Here is a 16,228-nt window from a genome sequence, read left to right on the forward strand (position 1 = left end):
TTTGTTGAACTTCGTCCTGAAGTGTCGTTGCACTGTTATGACTGACTGATGTGAGTGCATTTCAAGCACGACATATGCTTTCTCGGCTCCTGTCGCCATTTTGTCTCACTGCGCTCTTGAGCGCTCTGGCGGCAGAAACCTGAAGTGCGGCTTCAGCCGGATGAGTTTTTCTACGTATCTGTAGTGTGTCGTGACCATATGTCAATGAATGGAGCTACAGTGAATTTATGAAATCGCTTCAATTATTTGTAATAGCCCTGTATATGCGTGTTAAATCAGCAACGCCCATACCGCGTTCACGTTTGTCAATGATTTTACGTTTTATTTCTGAGGTTATTTTCTTTCTTTTATGGTCGTCTTCTGGCGGCTTTACCTTTGGGGACATATCTACGAAGGTTATTAAAATATGCACACACAAAAAACATTGTGTGCACACAATTTTAGAAAAATGTGTGATTACAAGCTGCACTAAGATGGGAGCAGAAAGAGCGCTGTAGCCAGACTGCAGTACATACTAAAGAAATTTTTCTTACGCCGCTGTCGACAGTGAAAGGAGTTCATATTGTTGAACGTTTCCCCGTCGCTCTCGAAAGGCTGGTGACGTCACACTATATCGTCCTCACTCGTTATGCGAAACTTCGCTCGTTAAGCGAGTCACATTTTATTTATTTATTTTTTGCTCGTTATGCGAATTGTGCGTTACGAGAGGTGCACGTTAAGCAAGGTTTCCACGTACGTGTTTTTATCAGTGTGTTCAAAATTTGTTGGTTTGAATGTGTGTTACTACTACACAGCATTACTTATCATTATTGTTCTTGTTGCAGCATATATACCACAAGTGCTGTAGGAGGTGAACCAGAAGCTGGAGGCTAAAAGGCAACAAGGCTAAAAGTCTTTGGATTACGCTACACAACCCCTGGTGATTGCAGAGTGGCATCCAGCGATTGATGATTTACCATCTTGGCTGTCATTTAAGTATATATTCTAGTCACTTTTTTTTTTTACTGTTCCAATGGGTTGTCACTGCATTGCGAGGAGCTGGATCGTTGATTCCATGCCAGAGTGGGTGGGTGGAGGAGATAGACTGGGAGCTCCAGCTCCATGAATGTAAGAATTTAGAGTCCGAGATGCTGGTGTGCGTGGAAGTGATACCTGACGATCTTGGGGCTATAGCTTCATCATGGATGCAAACAGATATCAGTAGTTTATACAGTCATTCTGATGTTTCTTTATTTTTGTAGTACTGCATACAATCAGTATTTTTTTTTTTTCAGCAGGCAAGTTTAATTAGTGTCTGGAATGATGTACTTATTTTTTCGTTACTCTTTCTCTACAGCTAATGCGTCAAATGTTTCGGGTGGAGCCAGTACCACCAGTACCACCATCACCGCAGTACACAGCGGCAAGGGTGCAAGGATCCGTGAGGGTGACATCGTAGCGTGTCCATCTCAGGTCCAAATCTCCCACAAGGAAAAGCCGCCTTACCATAACCACTGCTTCTGCCGTCACACCTGCGCCATCTCTCCACTAGCCATGGGCATCCATCCTTCCTTCCTGCCATTAAGAAACCGCCACCAACTGAATCAGGCTGCGAGTCACTGACACACCTTGTGCCCCCTAAACATCAGTCATGTACACAGAGCAGATGCTCGCTCTGGCCTGATGTATCAGAACAGGCGGCTGCACCTCACTGCCGGTGTCTTCGCAAGGATGGTGCATCTACATCTACATCTACATCTACATATATACTCCGCAAGCCACCCAACGGTGTGTGGCGGAGGGCACTTTACGTGCCACTGTCATTACCTCCCTTTCCTGTTCCAGTCGCGTATGGTTCGCGGGAAGAACGACTGTCTGAAAGTCTCCGTGCGCGCTCTAATCTCTCTAATTTTACATTCGTGATCTCCTCGGGAGGTATAAGTAGGGGGAAGCAATATATTCGATACCTCATCCAGAAACGCACCCTCTCGAAACCTGGCGAGCAATCTACACCGCGATACAGAGCGCCTCTCTTGCAGAGTCTGCCACTTGAGTTTATTAAACATCTCCGTAACGCTATCACGGTTACCAAATAACCCTGTGACGAAACGCGCCGCTCTTCTTTGGATCTTCTCTATCTCCTCCGTCAACACGATCTGGTACGGATCCCACACTGATGAGCAATACTCAAGTATAGGTCGAACGAGTGTTTTGTAAGCCACCTCCTTTGTTGATGGACTACATTTTCTAATGACTCTCCCAATGAATCTCAACCTGGCACCCGCCTTACCAACAACTAATTTTATATGATCATTCCACACGAATACTCCCAGATATTTTACAGAAGTAACTGCTACCAGTGTTTGTTCCGCTATCATATAATCATACAATAAAGGATCCTTCTTTCTATGTATTCGCAATACATTACATTTGTCTATGTTAAGGGACAGTTGCCACTCCCTGCTCCAAGTGCCTATCCGCTGCAGATCTTCCTGCATTTCGCTACAATTTTCTAATGCTGCAACTTCTCTGTATACTACAGCATCATCCGCGAAAAGCCGCATGGAACTTCCGACACTATCTACTAGGTCATTTATATATATTGTGAAAAGCAATGGTCCCATAACACTCCCCTGTGGCACGCCAGAGGTTACTTTAACGTCTGTAGACGTCTCTCCATTGATAACAACATGCTGTGTTCTGTTTGCTAAAAACTCTTCAATCCAGCCACACAGCTGGTCTGATATTCCGTAGGCTCTTACTTTGTTTATCAGGCGACAGTGCGGAACTATATCGAACGCCTTCCGGAAGTCAAGAATAATAGCATCTACCTCGGAGCCTGTATCTAATATTTTCTGGGTCTCATGAACAAATAAAGCGAGTTGGGTCTCACACGATCGCTGTTTCCGGAATCCATGTTGATTTCTACATAGCAGATTCTGGGTTTCCAAAAACGACATGATACTCGAGCAAAAAACATGTTCTAAAATTCTACAACAACAATCACGTCACATACCTCGTTACTCCGCCCCACAGACAGCTTTACTGACAGGATGGTTGCAGTATACCCCTAACAGCGATAGCAGAAGTGATCCTGTGGCTAGCAGCAAGTTTCTCCCCTGTCCTATATTGACAAAAACCAGGTCAGTAACACTGCACTGAAATCAAACTACAAAGACATTGAAGATACATTTAAGGAGCGCATCTCGTTACCCACAGAGAGAAATCGGAGGGCGGGTATCGAGTTCCAATCAGCTTTCTGGAAATTTGCCTCACTCAGATGTAGCCCCTCCAACTTGTTAACGATCTGCGGTACCCTGCCATAAAGTGTAGCGCAATGCTGTGCTGTGAACTAACGCACCCTACAAAACAGGACTCTGCTGTTGAGGAGACAAGCGTTGTATATATTTGGAGGAAATGACGTTGTATCTCCATCTCCGTGTACCCCATTCATATTTTGGTTCGTTGAATTCACCTTGAGTTTTACACAGGCCAGGCTTTCCGAGATGGAAGTTAGAGGTAAAGGTAAATCACTCACCCGAACATTAGACCCCAACATCTACTCACGTGTCTGTGATCCATTAAATGGAGGTCCAAATATATCAGGCTTCCTATTGATACAGCTAATAAGAAGATGTAGCTAATAAGAAGATATATATTAATGTCCAAAATAAAAAGGAAGAGTTTTGTTTTGTGTGGTCAATCCTGGCTTGCAACAGAAAAATTAAACAGAATCCAGAGCACTGATTTTGATAGACTGTGTTCCAAAAATGAACAGCATAGAGACAAAAGTGATTACGCTTTCTGCAGGACCTGACCATAATTTTGCAAGACAATGTTCGAGCACGTACAGTGCAAGCTGTTACTGATTTGTTTGACTGATGGGGGTGCTAAGTGCTGCACAACCTGCTGCACTCCCCTGACTTAAACCCTCGTGAGTTCAACTCGATTTCTAAACTGAAGGAAACATTTCACGGCATTCGCTTCAGAACTGCAACAAATTCGTAGGGCAATAGACCGCTCCGCTCGAACTGTCAACACAACTGGCACTGCTAAGAGTATCCTACGACTTCCACATCGCTGGCAACGGGTTATACACAATGCTGGTCAGTAAAACTTTGAAACACATATCTGATTTGTACGAACTCTAAATAAATAGTTGCCACTATTAAAGTTTCAACCCTCGTTCATATCCACAGCGTGAGTGCTGATGAAAATGTGTACAAAGTACACTAGTAAATATGTACCTTCCATGTCATATGTGCTGACGATAATATACACTTCTTAATACAATAGTTCTTAAGATTCACCTGCTGCTAGCCTTCCAAGTCTAATTAGTTTTTAGTGTAGATAAATAGTTCCCTCTCCTACCCAGTTCTTCGACATTGTAAATATTTTAACCTCAACTGGATCCACCCAGTGCTACTGTAGGGTGGACTGTGAGTTTTTCATGTTATAGTAGTAATAACAGAAAAAGCATGGAAAGTGTACAACTACACTGAAAAAATGCCGTGTGAAAATTTTTTAAGAACAAAATTGAATTTATCATCCTTTTCATCTATGTCTGAAGGAGATGTGACTTTTCTTAAACAACCAATAACTTAAATGTATCTGTGTCTAAGAGAACTGAATAGAGGAATTGATTACAATGCATATTTTCTGTTGTTGTTCACAAAAAACCTATCCCAATGCATTGTACCCATATAAACGATGTGTTTGATGCACACATGACATCAGGTCTGCATTTGAGTGGTATTAAGGAGATTAAGTTCAAAATGGAGAACAGCAAAATATATAGAAAGGTTGCATGGGATTTTACCTATTGTGCTGCACATATTGGGTTACGGGAGCAGGTGGTAAGTGACTGTGTCATCTTCCAAAGACATATGGGAAACATGTCTAAAACTGCATCACCTGTGCTTAAAGAAAATCACAGACCTAGTATCTGGACAAAGCTGTATACTACATATGTACAGTAGCTATACCTGTATCGAAGTGGGAGCAGGGCAAAATCACTAAAAGTACACAATGTGAGAAAAATTCATTTATTTTTCATCCAACTTCAAAGTAATATTACGTTTTGAGAAGCTGACACAACACTACTTTGTTAATATCCATACGTCTTCTTGAGCAGATGGAGGGCAGGGCACCAGTAGAATTCCAGGTCTCGAATAACTCCATATCTGTAGAATTTGCAAATCCATGTACTCTTCTCTTTGCCTTTGACACAGGTGATGGTATCTGTCTAGTCGAATTATCGAAGCAATGTTACCATATTTTTATGGGGTATATCAGGATCGTCCCAGGGAATTTCATGGACGAAAGGAAACATGTTAAGGACATTGGACTACTCCATGTTTTAGCACACTTCATATCCTTGAAAGGTTTCAGTGATATGATGGTTGCTGAAAATGTCTCTATTACACCGGCATCTTCTGTGAGTGCTATTAACTCAGTGCCTTCTGAAAAATTTGGTGGAGCTTCAGATTCAGTTTGTGCATCTGTCGATCCAGATTTAACTATGTCATTCTGTTTTGAGCAGTGCCTGTTTCTAGAATTTCCGTAGACTGAGTACGCATCAGTCCTCTTCTACACCTTCATACAAAGGAAAGCAGAACCTGGCCTACATCTCAAATGCTAGACTGTACATTTTCTAAAATTGAATATAAATATCGGTCTGAAACGCAAGCATGATGAATCTGGGTGTCTCCAGTTGGACTGAGATTTTAATAGCGCACGTTAGTCTGGTTGCTTTCAGTAGCAGTGGGTATTCAGGAAGGTCCCATGAATGGAAATTTAACGGTAGATATGAACCAGCATTAGGAGCTTTTGAAAGCTTCAAATGCTCCTCATCCACTGCAGTGATTTGGAGAATTTTTCATATTATTTTACTAATAATGTTTTCGTTCTCCTCTTGGGATCCTTCAATGAGTGAATTGTTATCATTTCCATCCCATATCGGTATAAGTTCCTGTTTAGTATCACCAATAACTGGCCGCATATTCTTTTGGGAGTTTTTAGAGGTATGGTTGCAATAAATCGCTTATACTCTTCCTCTGCTCTACCCAGTGACTCATCTATGAACCAACTTGCACTTAAATCTGACGGCGCTGCAGAGACGTATGTTTCAAGAGCTGACACTATGTGTACGGTCGATCTCAACTCTGTTAAGAACATATGTATCGCCTGAAACAGGAATACTAAAGCATTTCGTGCAAGCTTCGATGCACTGTAGCAGTACCATCCTCTTTCTGAAATCCGTCATCTAAATATATGAAAATTTTGCATGCTGGTTAACAAACCTAATCGTTCTTGTTAAATGTCGTTGAAGCATAAGGTTTTTGTGAGAAGTATTCCTGGCGTATAATTCGCTCATCATATTATTTCAAGACAGTTATATTGAGTGACGTCAGTGTAGGGTTTCAGGCCATCGGATTTAAGAAACTCATTGTCTGAATGTGTTATCACCTTGTGTTTCTGTTGCAAAGTGCTGTACTCTGGGTTCAGTGCTCTGGTTTTATACCCTACGTCCGTCCTGTCTTGAAGTCCTACAATGATTACCTCATCGTGTAAGTCAACAAGTTCATTATTCTGGTTCACGATATGTAGCTCCAAACTATCCAACATATGAGTTGTTTCTGAAAGACAGGTAACGTTGGTAGGAGTCTCAACAATCTTATACCCTGATCCGATTGAGGGAAAGAATCCGAAAAATTGTATGAATGGATCTACCGCTCAAATAGCTGTTTGTTGCAATATTACACTCAACAAATGTTGTACTGACGGGGAGTATACCCATAGTCTCACCAGATTTTTAATATTTACTACGATCCTTCTTCAAAACTTGTCCCTTTACGAGACCCAGCACTCATGATACTGAAGCTTTCTTGTTACAGTCAATCGTTACATTCACTATCCTTATTTCAGACTGAAATGTACTGATGTTAGCACGCAGCCCAACCCCTTTTTCAGACGGTTCTGAAACATCGTTTAAGTCGTCAATATCGTATGCATCCGGCTCTGTTTTTAATACTTCCTCTTTACCATTACTTTCCAGATGGATTTTATTGGTAGCCTCTCTGATGTTTGGGATTCTGTTGTATGTCTCCGGCTGTATTATCGTAAAACTCCAATCTCCAATGCTTAAATCAAATTTTGGGAAGTAATTCGCACGTGATATTGACAATCTTTGTTTAAAGTCATAGTATACGACATTACATCTGAACCTCCACTAGTGAATGGATGCTTAGTACACCTCCTTACACAGGGTGGTCCATTGATAGTGACCGGGCCAAATATCTCACGAAATAAGCATCAAACGATAAAACTAACAAGAACGAAACTCGTCTAGCTTGAAGGGGGAAGCCAGATGGCGCTATGATTGGCCAACTAGATGGCACTGCCATAGGTCAAACGGATATCAACTGCGTTTATTAAATAGGAACCCCCATTTTTATTACATATTCGTGTAGTACGGAAATAAATATGAATGTTTTAGTTGGACCACATTTTTCGCTTTTTGATAGATGGCGCTGTAATAGTCGCAAACGTGTAAGTACGTGGTGTCGCGTAACATTCCGCCAGTGCGGAAGGTATTTGCTTTGTGATATATAACCCGTGTTAAAATGGACCGTTTACCAATTGCGGAAAGGGTCGATATCGTGTTGATGTATGGCTATTGTGATCAAAATGCCCAACGAGCGTGTGCTATGTATGCTGCTCGGTATCCTGGACGACATCATCCAAGTGTCCGGACCGTTCACCAGGTGGTTACGTTATTTAAGGAAACAGGAAGTGATCAGCCACATGTGAAACGTCAGCCACGACCTACAACAAATGATGATGCCCAAGTAGGTGTTTTAGCTGCTGTCGCGGCTAATCCGCACATCAGTAGCAGACAAATTGCGCGAGAATCGGGAATCTCAAAAACGTCGGTTCTGAAAATGCTACATTTAACATCGATTGCACCCGTACCATATTTCTATGCACCAGGAATTGCATGGCGACGACTTTGAACGTCGTGTACAGTTCTGCCACTAGGCACAAGAGAAATTACGGTACGATAACAGATTTTTTCACGCGTTCTATTTAGTGACGAAGCGTCATTCACCAACAGCGGTAACGTAAACCGGCATAATATGCACTATTAGGCAACGAAAAATTCACGATGGCTGCGACAAGTGGAACATCTGCGACTTTGGCGGGTTAAAGTATGGTGCGGCGTTATGGGAGGAAGAATAATTGGCCCCCATTTTATCGATGTCAACCTAACTGGTGCAATGTATGCTGATTTCAAACGTAATGTTCTACCGATGTTACTACAAGCTGTTTCACTGCATGATAGAATGACGATGTACTTCCAACATGATGGATGTCCGGCACATAGCTCACGTGCGGTTGAAGCGGTATTGAATGCCATATTTCATGACAGGTGGATTTGTCGTCGAAGCACCATACCATGGCCCGCACGTTCACCGGATCTGACGTCCCCGGATTTCTTTCTGTGGGGAAAGTTGAACGATATTTGCCATCGTGATCCATCGATAACACCTCACAACATGCGTCAGCGCATTGTCAATCCATGTGCAAAATTACGGAAGGCGAACTGCTCGCTGTTGAGAGGAATGTCGTTACACGCATTGCCAAATGCACTGAGGTTGTCGAACATCATTTTGAGCATTTATTGCATTAATGTGGTATTTACAGGTAATCACGCTGTAACAGCATGCGTTCTCAGAAATGATAAGTTCACAAAGGTACATGTATCACATTGGAACAACCGAAATAAAATGTTCAAACGTACCTACGCTCTGTATTGTAATTTAAAAAACTTACCTGTTACCAAATTGTTACCTAAAATTGCGAGCCATATGTTTGTGTCAATTACAGCGAAGTCTATCACAAAGCGAAAAAAATGGTCCAACTAAAACATTAATATTTCTTTACGTACTACACGAATATGTAATAAAAAATGGGGGTTCCTATTTAAAAAACGCAGCTGATATCCGTTTGATCTATGGCAGCGCCATCTAGCGCGCCAACCATAGCGCCATCTGGTTTCGCCCTTCGTTCTTTGTAATTTTTTTGCTTGACGCTTATTTTGCGAGATATCTGGCCCGATCACGATCAATGGACCATCCTGTATATCCTTCTACTAAACTCCAGGACGAATATGATATACAGATACTTACACAGTTAAGTGTTAAGGTCTTGATAGGGTTGAAAATTGTAGAATTCAAGTCTTCTTCTGGTGCAGTATCGCTATAATTTTTCTGGATGCTGCAGGTCATCAATGAATCGAAACAGTAGACCTTATACTTATTATTTTAAACATATACCACCAAGTGAGTTCCAGGTTCCTCAACAACATATAAATACAGAATTCCACGTTATTGGGATTTCCACACAGTCCTCGATTGGCTGAAAATTCCTCCCAAACCCATCTTTACGTTACCATATGTGGTTTTGTCAACTGAAAAATGCTGCAATGTGTTGACCTGTACCAATATCCCTGAATTACTTTCTGACAGACCTAAGTAGACCTATATTTGTAAGCGCCCTATCTGATAGAATAGCTTAAGGGCTCTTTTTTTTATTTATGATGTCACATAGTACTTTGTCGTTTGGTTTCAAGTATAACTCTTTCCCGATGGCTGCTGCCTCCATCATTCATTTATGTCATCTTGCTTCCTCTAGTTGTTCCAGGGAGTTCTGCGCGTTCTTGACTGCCCTAGCAATAGCCGCAGCACCAACAGCCAGTGGATCAACTGCTGAGATGAGGAATGGATAACTCCACCTGACTGACGTCTTGGGCATTGGCAGAACCTGTAGTGTAACGACGGAAGTTTTGTGTAAATGACTTTCTTTTGACATATGACCATGTGCAGACTTCGTCACCTAAGTCAGTTACAACACACTTCAAAATTATTTAAATTCTTTTTAAATTGTCTCTGAATGGTTCTTGAACGAAACTGTAAAACATCGTCATCTGAGTCGTATGCGCAGAATTACGCCACCCAGTCCAATTGGTTTGCGCAAACTTTTTTCAATTTAGATGTCGTTTGTTTCATCTTAGAAATTATATTAATGCAAGTTATCTGCTTTAATAGATATTAGAACCACATTAAATAAACTTTCGAGACTCAAACTCGCGATGAACGTTGTCAAAAATAATAATCTTGTCAAATAAATTGGTAATTCATTGACATAATTCTCCATAAATAAATTCTCGGAACACGTATTTAAACTTTAGTAGCATCCACTAGTTTATTATCTTCCTACATATAGACGTGAACATGAGCCTTGACAAGATAGAACTGAACGCTTACAACGTGATTAAACTTTCTATGACGTCATTGTTGTAGAAACATTACAAATTCTTATTTTATCAGTTTTTAAAAGCACGACGCAACAACTCGGTTTGAGGATCTTCTGTTGCTCTCTGGCTGTCGACCCGCGACGTATAGTGGCCAGCAATTTTCTCTCTGGCCCCGGCAGTGAAGAAGCTGTCTCCGCTCGTTGCGCCGCCCTCTCCGTACATGAAACATAAAAAATAAATACAAAACTTTAGATAATTCACAACAATTACAAAAATACATAAACAAACCACTAAATTAATCTTATATTCACCTGCAAACTGGGCTGACACTAGTGGATGGGTGACGCTTCAATTTCGCGTCCCACTACAAACCCTGCTTTCTGCTTCAGACCGCTTTCAGTTGCATGTATAGCTGACTGGATACAATTTGTTAAACACCCCCGCTTCGACTGTTGCTACTTCTTCTTCTTCGTCTTCTTCTGCTTCTTCATCGTCTTCTTCTTCTTTAATGCATAACGTGTGGCGTTCATGTCTTGGCTGAAAATCTTTCCCAGATCCATTTTAACATTACCATATGAGGTTTTGTAAACTGAAAATGCTGCAATTCGTTGACCTGTACCAATATCCCTTCTTGCACAGATATCAGCGAAAACTCATTCCACAACGTGACGTACTGGGAGGTCTTTATTTGCTGCATACAAAATGTTGGGGTGCACACACGCCTTGTCAAGCAGGTTGAAGCCTTCCCGTCTCCTCTATACCTCTTGTGTTATTGATAACCTTCCCTTTTACAACAAATTATGTAACCTCTTCTTAGGATCTCTATCTCTTGCTTAGTAATAACAAATGAAATCTTCCCTTTGAAATTTATTCTCTTTCTGTGTCTTCGCATACAAATTTTATTGCTGCTTATTAAAAATGATTTTCTGATTATTTCGACGAAACATAGAATGTGTCGTTGTCGTGGCCCTCAGTCGTTATCTGCAATAACCCAAAACTATTCCTTACCTTTCTTACTGTTACTGGATCGCCATCTGACTGCTACATCGAACTGCGGAATGAATATACTTACTCTGTTTTACTATATTCTATTAGCTGCTGGTGAGCTTTCATAATTAGTGGCTGTATTTATTACCAAATCTGACGTTATTCTTTATTAGCAAAGCTGACGTTATTCTTTGATTAATTTGACTGAAGTTACGTAATTCACATTTAAACTTTTTCTTGACAACAATAAAATTTTGGAAAGTTTTACGCTGATGGTTTTTGGGATGGATTATAATTAGAAATGCAATATTGCTGGAAAAAGTTAATTATATTCTGAATGAAATGATTTTACAAACCTTCAAATGGGACTTACTTTTTACAATAATCTTACAACTAGCAATGCGCAAACATACCTTCAATAGTCTTGAGTTTCTCAAAAAATTTATTCAGTAATATTAGTTCCTCTTATTATAACAGTTAGCTGATGTCTCTGTACATCCGTTTATAATCTCTTGTAAATCATAGCTAGTGGCTGGCAGGCACACCGCTCCTCTCAACCTCTCGCTTCTGACCTGCTACCGACTCGCCTCACTTCTCGCATACTACTGACTTCCTACGAACGCTAAAATGTGGTCTCTGCTGCCAACATTGCTTTCTGGTGCAGACAATACCTGCTACCATTACAAAATGTATCAATGCGCGGTCTTTCCTGTTCTTTTCTTAAAATGTATCCATACACGGTATCTCCCACCCTTTTTAAAATTATATCAATTTGCGATCTCTCTTGTCAACAATACTTTGGTGCAAACATTCCCTGCTACCACAAGTATTTCCAACATGACAAATATTAATTATTCCTACTTAACCTTATTAATAAAATATAAGCATCTTTAATAAATTGTGATTTGACAATAAACAATAGAAATATACACATCTTACAAGGTTAACCCCTTACCACCACACACCAACCGTTTTTGAAGCTTCCTTGTATGTCCACAGTAGTTATATCCAAGAATGTGTAATTCTACCGGTAGGTAGTCGAGAATACCACTAACTATCTCTAACACGTCTCCTATTGCACGTGTTATATTACTGAAGTGGTTGCGTCTGCGCAAACTGTTAATGCAGAAAATCGTTGGCGTCTCTTCAGGAATACCAAACCATTTAAGTTGCGCTCTTCTTCCCTCGACGTCTTAAGATCCTCTCTATGAGAAACACAAATAGTTTCGAGATCTTTTGCATTTCCTCTATGCGAAAGCACGCTGAAATTTAAATACCGCCGGTATCCTTTCAGATGTAGGTTCGGAAACTTTTTTGCTGCAATTTGGAGTCAACGAAGACCTCACGTCGTCAAAGTCGTTGAGACCTTCAAGTTCACCGAAAGTCCGAAGAAAGCTACACGGCCCAGTCATGTTAATGTGAAATCCGCCTACATTCGACGTCAACTAGTAGTAACCACTCATAGGCGTCAGGTGGAAGCACTGGCAGTAGACGGTACAATGTAAACAGTGTTTGTGGGCTCGATTAAAACAGTGCAGTCATTGTCGTAATGCAGAAACGGAGTGCTTTACGTGACTCCCAAGAGGGTATGGTCATTGACTGTGTGATGAAGAGTCTAAGAATTTCCCAAACGGCTTAGTTTATAAACTGTTCGTTTGCTACCGTGGCTAAAATATGCCGTGGACCGCAAAATGGCGCTTTCCAAAGTTGGCGCCGAACCGTCTGTGGTGCACGACGGGCCACAGGGAACATGAGTGAACGACGGTTGTGGAGGTCTGTACCGGCAAAACAATGTGCAGCTGTTGGGCGACTTACCAGTCAGATAAACCAAGGAGCTACCAACAGCCCTCCTCAACGACCATTCAACGAACGTTGCAACCTCCACAGCAGGTTCATGCACCCATGCTGACAGCTTGTTCATTGAAAACGAAGGCCAAAATTTCCACGCCTACACCGAAACTGTACGTCCACAGAGCCGACACAGTTGGGCTTTTCAGGTGAACCACATTTTATGCTCCATCGGACAAATGACAAACAGCCTGCAAGAATCGTCGGAAAGGTCAAGGCCGGAGGAAGGAGGTAGCGTTTGGTCTGGGGCACGTTTTTGTGTCATTTTGGGAGGCAAAGTGAGTCAACACAAGAATGCACCTATAGTTGGAGTGTCAGGGAGGTTCTAGAAGGTGCCTACAGGGATGTGGAACCACACCAACTCCAGTCTCGCGGCCAGATACACTAAGTTTCTCGGCTGAAGCACTGCGCGAACAGTCCGATAGAGATTGTCTCACAGATTCTCGATTGGGATTAAATTCGGAGTCTTGTGGCCGGGGGTGTACGGCAAACTTATCCTGATGTCCTTCAAACGACGCACGTACATGGTGAGCTGTGTGACATGTTGCATTTTCCTGCTGGTAGATAGCATCGCGCTGAGGAAAATCATAATACACTCCTGGAAATTGAAATAAGAACACCGTGAATTCATTGTCCCAGGAAGGGGAAACTTTATTGACACATTCCTGGGGTTAGATACATCACATGATCACACTGACAGAACCACAGGCACATAGACACAGGCAACAGAGCATGCACAATGTCGGCACTAGTACAGTGTATATCCACCTTTCGCAGCAATGCAGGCTGCTATTCTCCCATGGAGACGATCGTAGAGATGCTGGATGTAGTCCTGTGGAACGGCTTGCCATGCCATTTCCACCTGGCGCCTCAGTTGGGCCAGCGTTCGTGCTGGACGTGCAGACCGCGTGAGACGACGCTTCATCCAGTCCCAAACATGCTCAATGGGGGACAGATCCGGAGATCTTGCTGGCCAGGGTAGTTAACTTACACCTTCTAGAGCAAGTCCCAAACATGCTCAATGGGGGACAGATCCGGAGATCTTGCTGGCCAGGGTAGTTAACTTACACCTTCTAGAGCACGTTGGGTGGCACGGGATACATGCGGACGTGCATTGTCCTGTTGGAACAGCAAGTTCCCTTGCCGGTCTAGGAATGGTAGAACGATGGGTTCGATGACGGTTTGAATGTACCGTGCACTATTCAGTGTCCCCTCGACGATCACCAGTGGTGTACGGCCAGGGTAGGAGATCGCTCCCCACACCATGATGCCGGGTGTTGGCCCTATGTGCCTCGGTCGTATGCAGTCCTGATTGTGGCGCTCACCTGCACGGCGCCAAACACGCATACGACCATCATTGGCACCAAGGCAGAAGTGACTCTCATCGCTGAAGACGACACGTCTCCATTCGTCCCTCCATTCACGCCTGTCGCGACACCACTGGAGGCGGGCTGCACGATGTTGGGGCGTGAGCGGAAGACGGCCTAACGGTGTGCGGGACCGTAGTCCAGCTTCATGGAGACGGTTGCGAATGGTCCTCGCCGATACCCCAGGAGCAACAGTGTCCCTAATTTGCCTGGAAGTGGCGGTGCGGTCCCCTACGGCACTGCATAGGATCCTACGGTCTTGGCGTGCATCCGTGCGTCGCTGCGGTCCGGTCCCAGGTCGACGGGCACGTGCACCTTCCGCCGACCACTGGCGACAACATCGATGTACTGTGGAGACCTCACGCCCCACGTGTTGAGCAATTCGGCGGTACGTCCACCCGGCCTCCCGCATGCCCACTATACGCCCTCGCTCAAAGTCCGTCAACTGCACGTACGGTTCACGTCCACGCTGTCGTGGCATGCTACCAGTGTTAAAGACTGCGATGGAGCTCCGTATGCCACGGCAAACTGGCTGACACTGACGGCGGCGGTGCACAAATGCTGCGCAGCTAGCGCCATTCGACGGCCAACACCGCGGTTCCTGGTGTGTCCGCTGTGCCGTGCGTGTGATCATTGCTTGTACAGCCCTCTCGCAGTGTCCGGAGCAAGTATGGTGGGTCTGACACACCGGTGTCAATGTGTTTTTTTTTTTCCATTTCCAGGAGTGTACATATGGGTGGACAAGGTGCCCAACGATAGACGCATACTTGAGCTACAACAGCACTATTGTTTTCCACCTATGCAGGGTTGCTACGAAGTTTTTTACTTTCAACCTGTAATCCTATACAACGTGTCCAAAACAAAACTGGATGTAACATAGTTGAGTAATGGCCGAAAATTGCTTGCAACCGATATTCACAGTTTTGTTCATAATTAGCTGATTACATATACATGCAGCAGTCAACGAGAATACAACAACAGGCAGGAGGCAAGCTCGCCTCCGCCACTTCACATCGTATGACGTTATCCTGTGGTCTCCAAAGGGAGATAAGGCAGGTACACACCGACAGGAAGACCGTACAGTATACCCTCTATATGCTTAGAACACATAGCTGTGTTGCCCTTCTTCTTGTTGACGACTTGCATTGTGAGCCTGGACTACGATGTTAAGCCTCTGGCTGAATTTTTAATTTCAGTACGATAAACGTCGGATTTTCATTCTTTGTGTAACTGCAGCCACCTAAAAGTTGTGCGCCGAACCTTCAACCTGTGCCGAACTTGTAACCAGGGATTTTGTTCACGTAAAAGGAGTGGAAGCATCGTTCCAAAAAAACTTTTAGTTCTTGTTGTACTGGCCAAATACGAGGGCAGTTCAATAAGTAATGCAACACATTTTTTTTCTCGGCCAATTTTGGTTGAAAGAACCGCAAATTTCTTGTGGAATATTTTCAAACATTCCCGCTTCGTCTCGTATAGTTTCATTGACTTCCGACAGGTGGCAGCGCTGTACGGAGCTGTTAAAATGGCGTCTGTAACGGATGTGCGCTGCAAACAACGGGCAGTGATCGAGTTTCTTTTGGCGGAAAACCAGGGCATCTCAGATATTCATAGGCGCTTGCAGAATGTCTACGGTGATCTGGCAGTGGACAAAAGCACGGTGAGTCGTTGGGCAAAGCGTGTGTCATCATCGCCGCAAGGTTAAGCAAGACTGATCTCCCGCGTGCGGGCC

General features: G+C 43.1%; 1 protein-coding gene across 1 annotated transcript in view; it reads right to left on the minus strand.

Moving 5' to 3' along the window:
* The window catches only part of LOC126417148 (acylcarnitine hydrolase-like), a 164,545-nt gene that overhangs the window by 61,216 nt on the left and 87,101 nt on the right, over nt 1-16,228 (minus strand). The gene's annotated exons all lie outside the window — the stretch shown is intronic.

This window comes from Schistocerca serialis, chromosome 8 (genome assembly GCF_023864345.2).
Source record: "Schistocerca serialis cubense isolate TAMUIC-IGC-003099 chromosome 8, iqSchSeri2.2, whole genome shotgun sequence".
NCBI lineage: Eukaryota > Metazoa > Arthropoda > Insecta > Orthoptera > Acrididae > Schistocerca > Schistocerca serialis.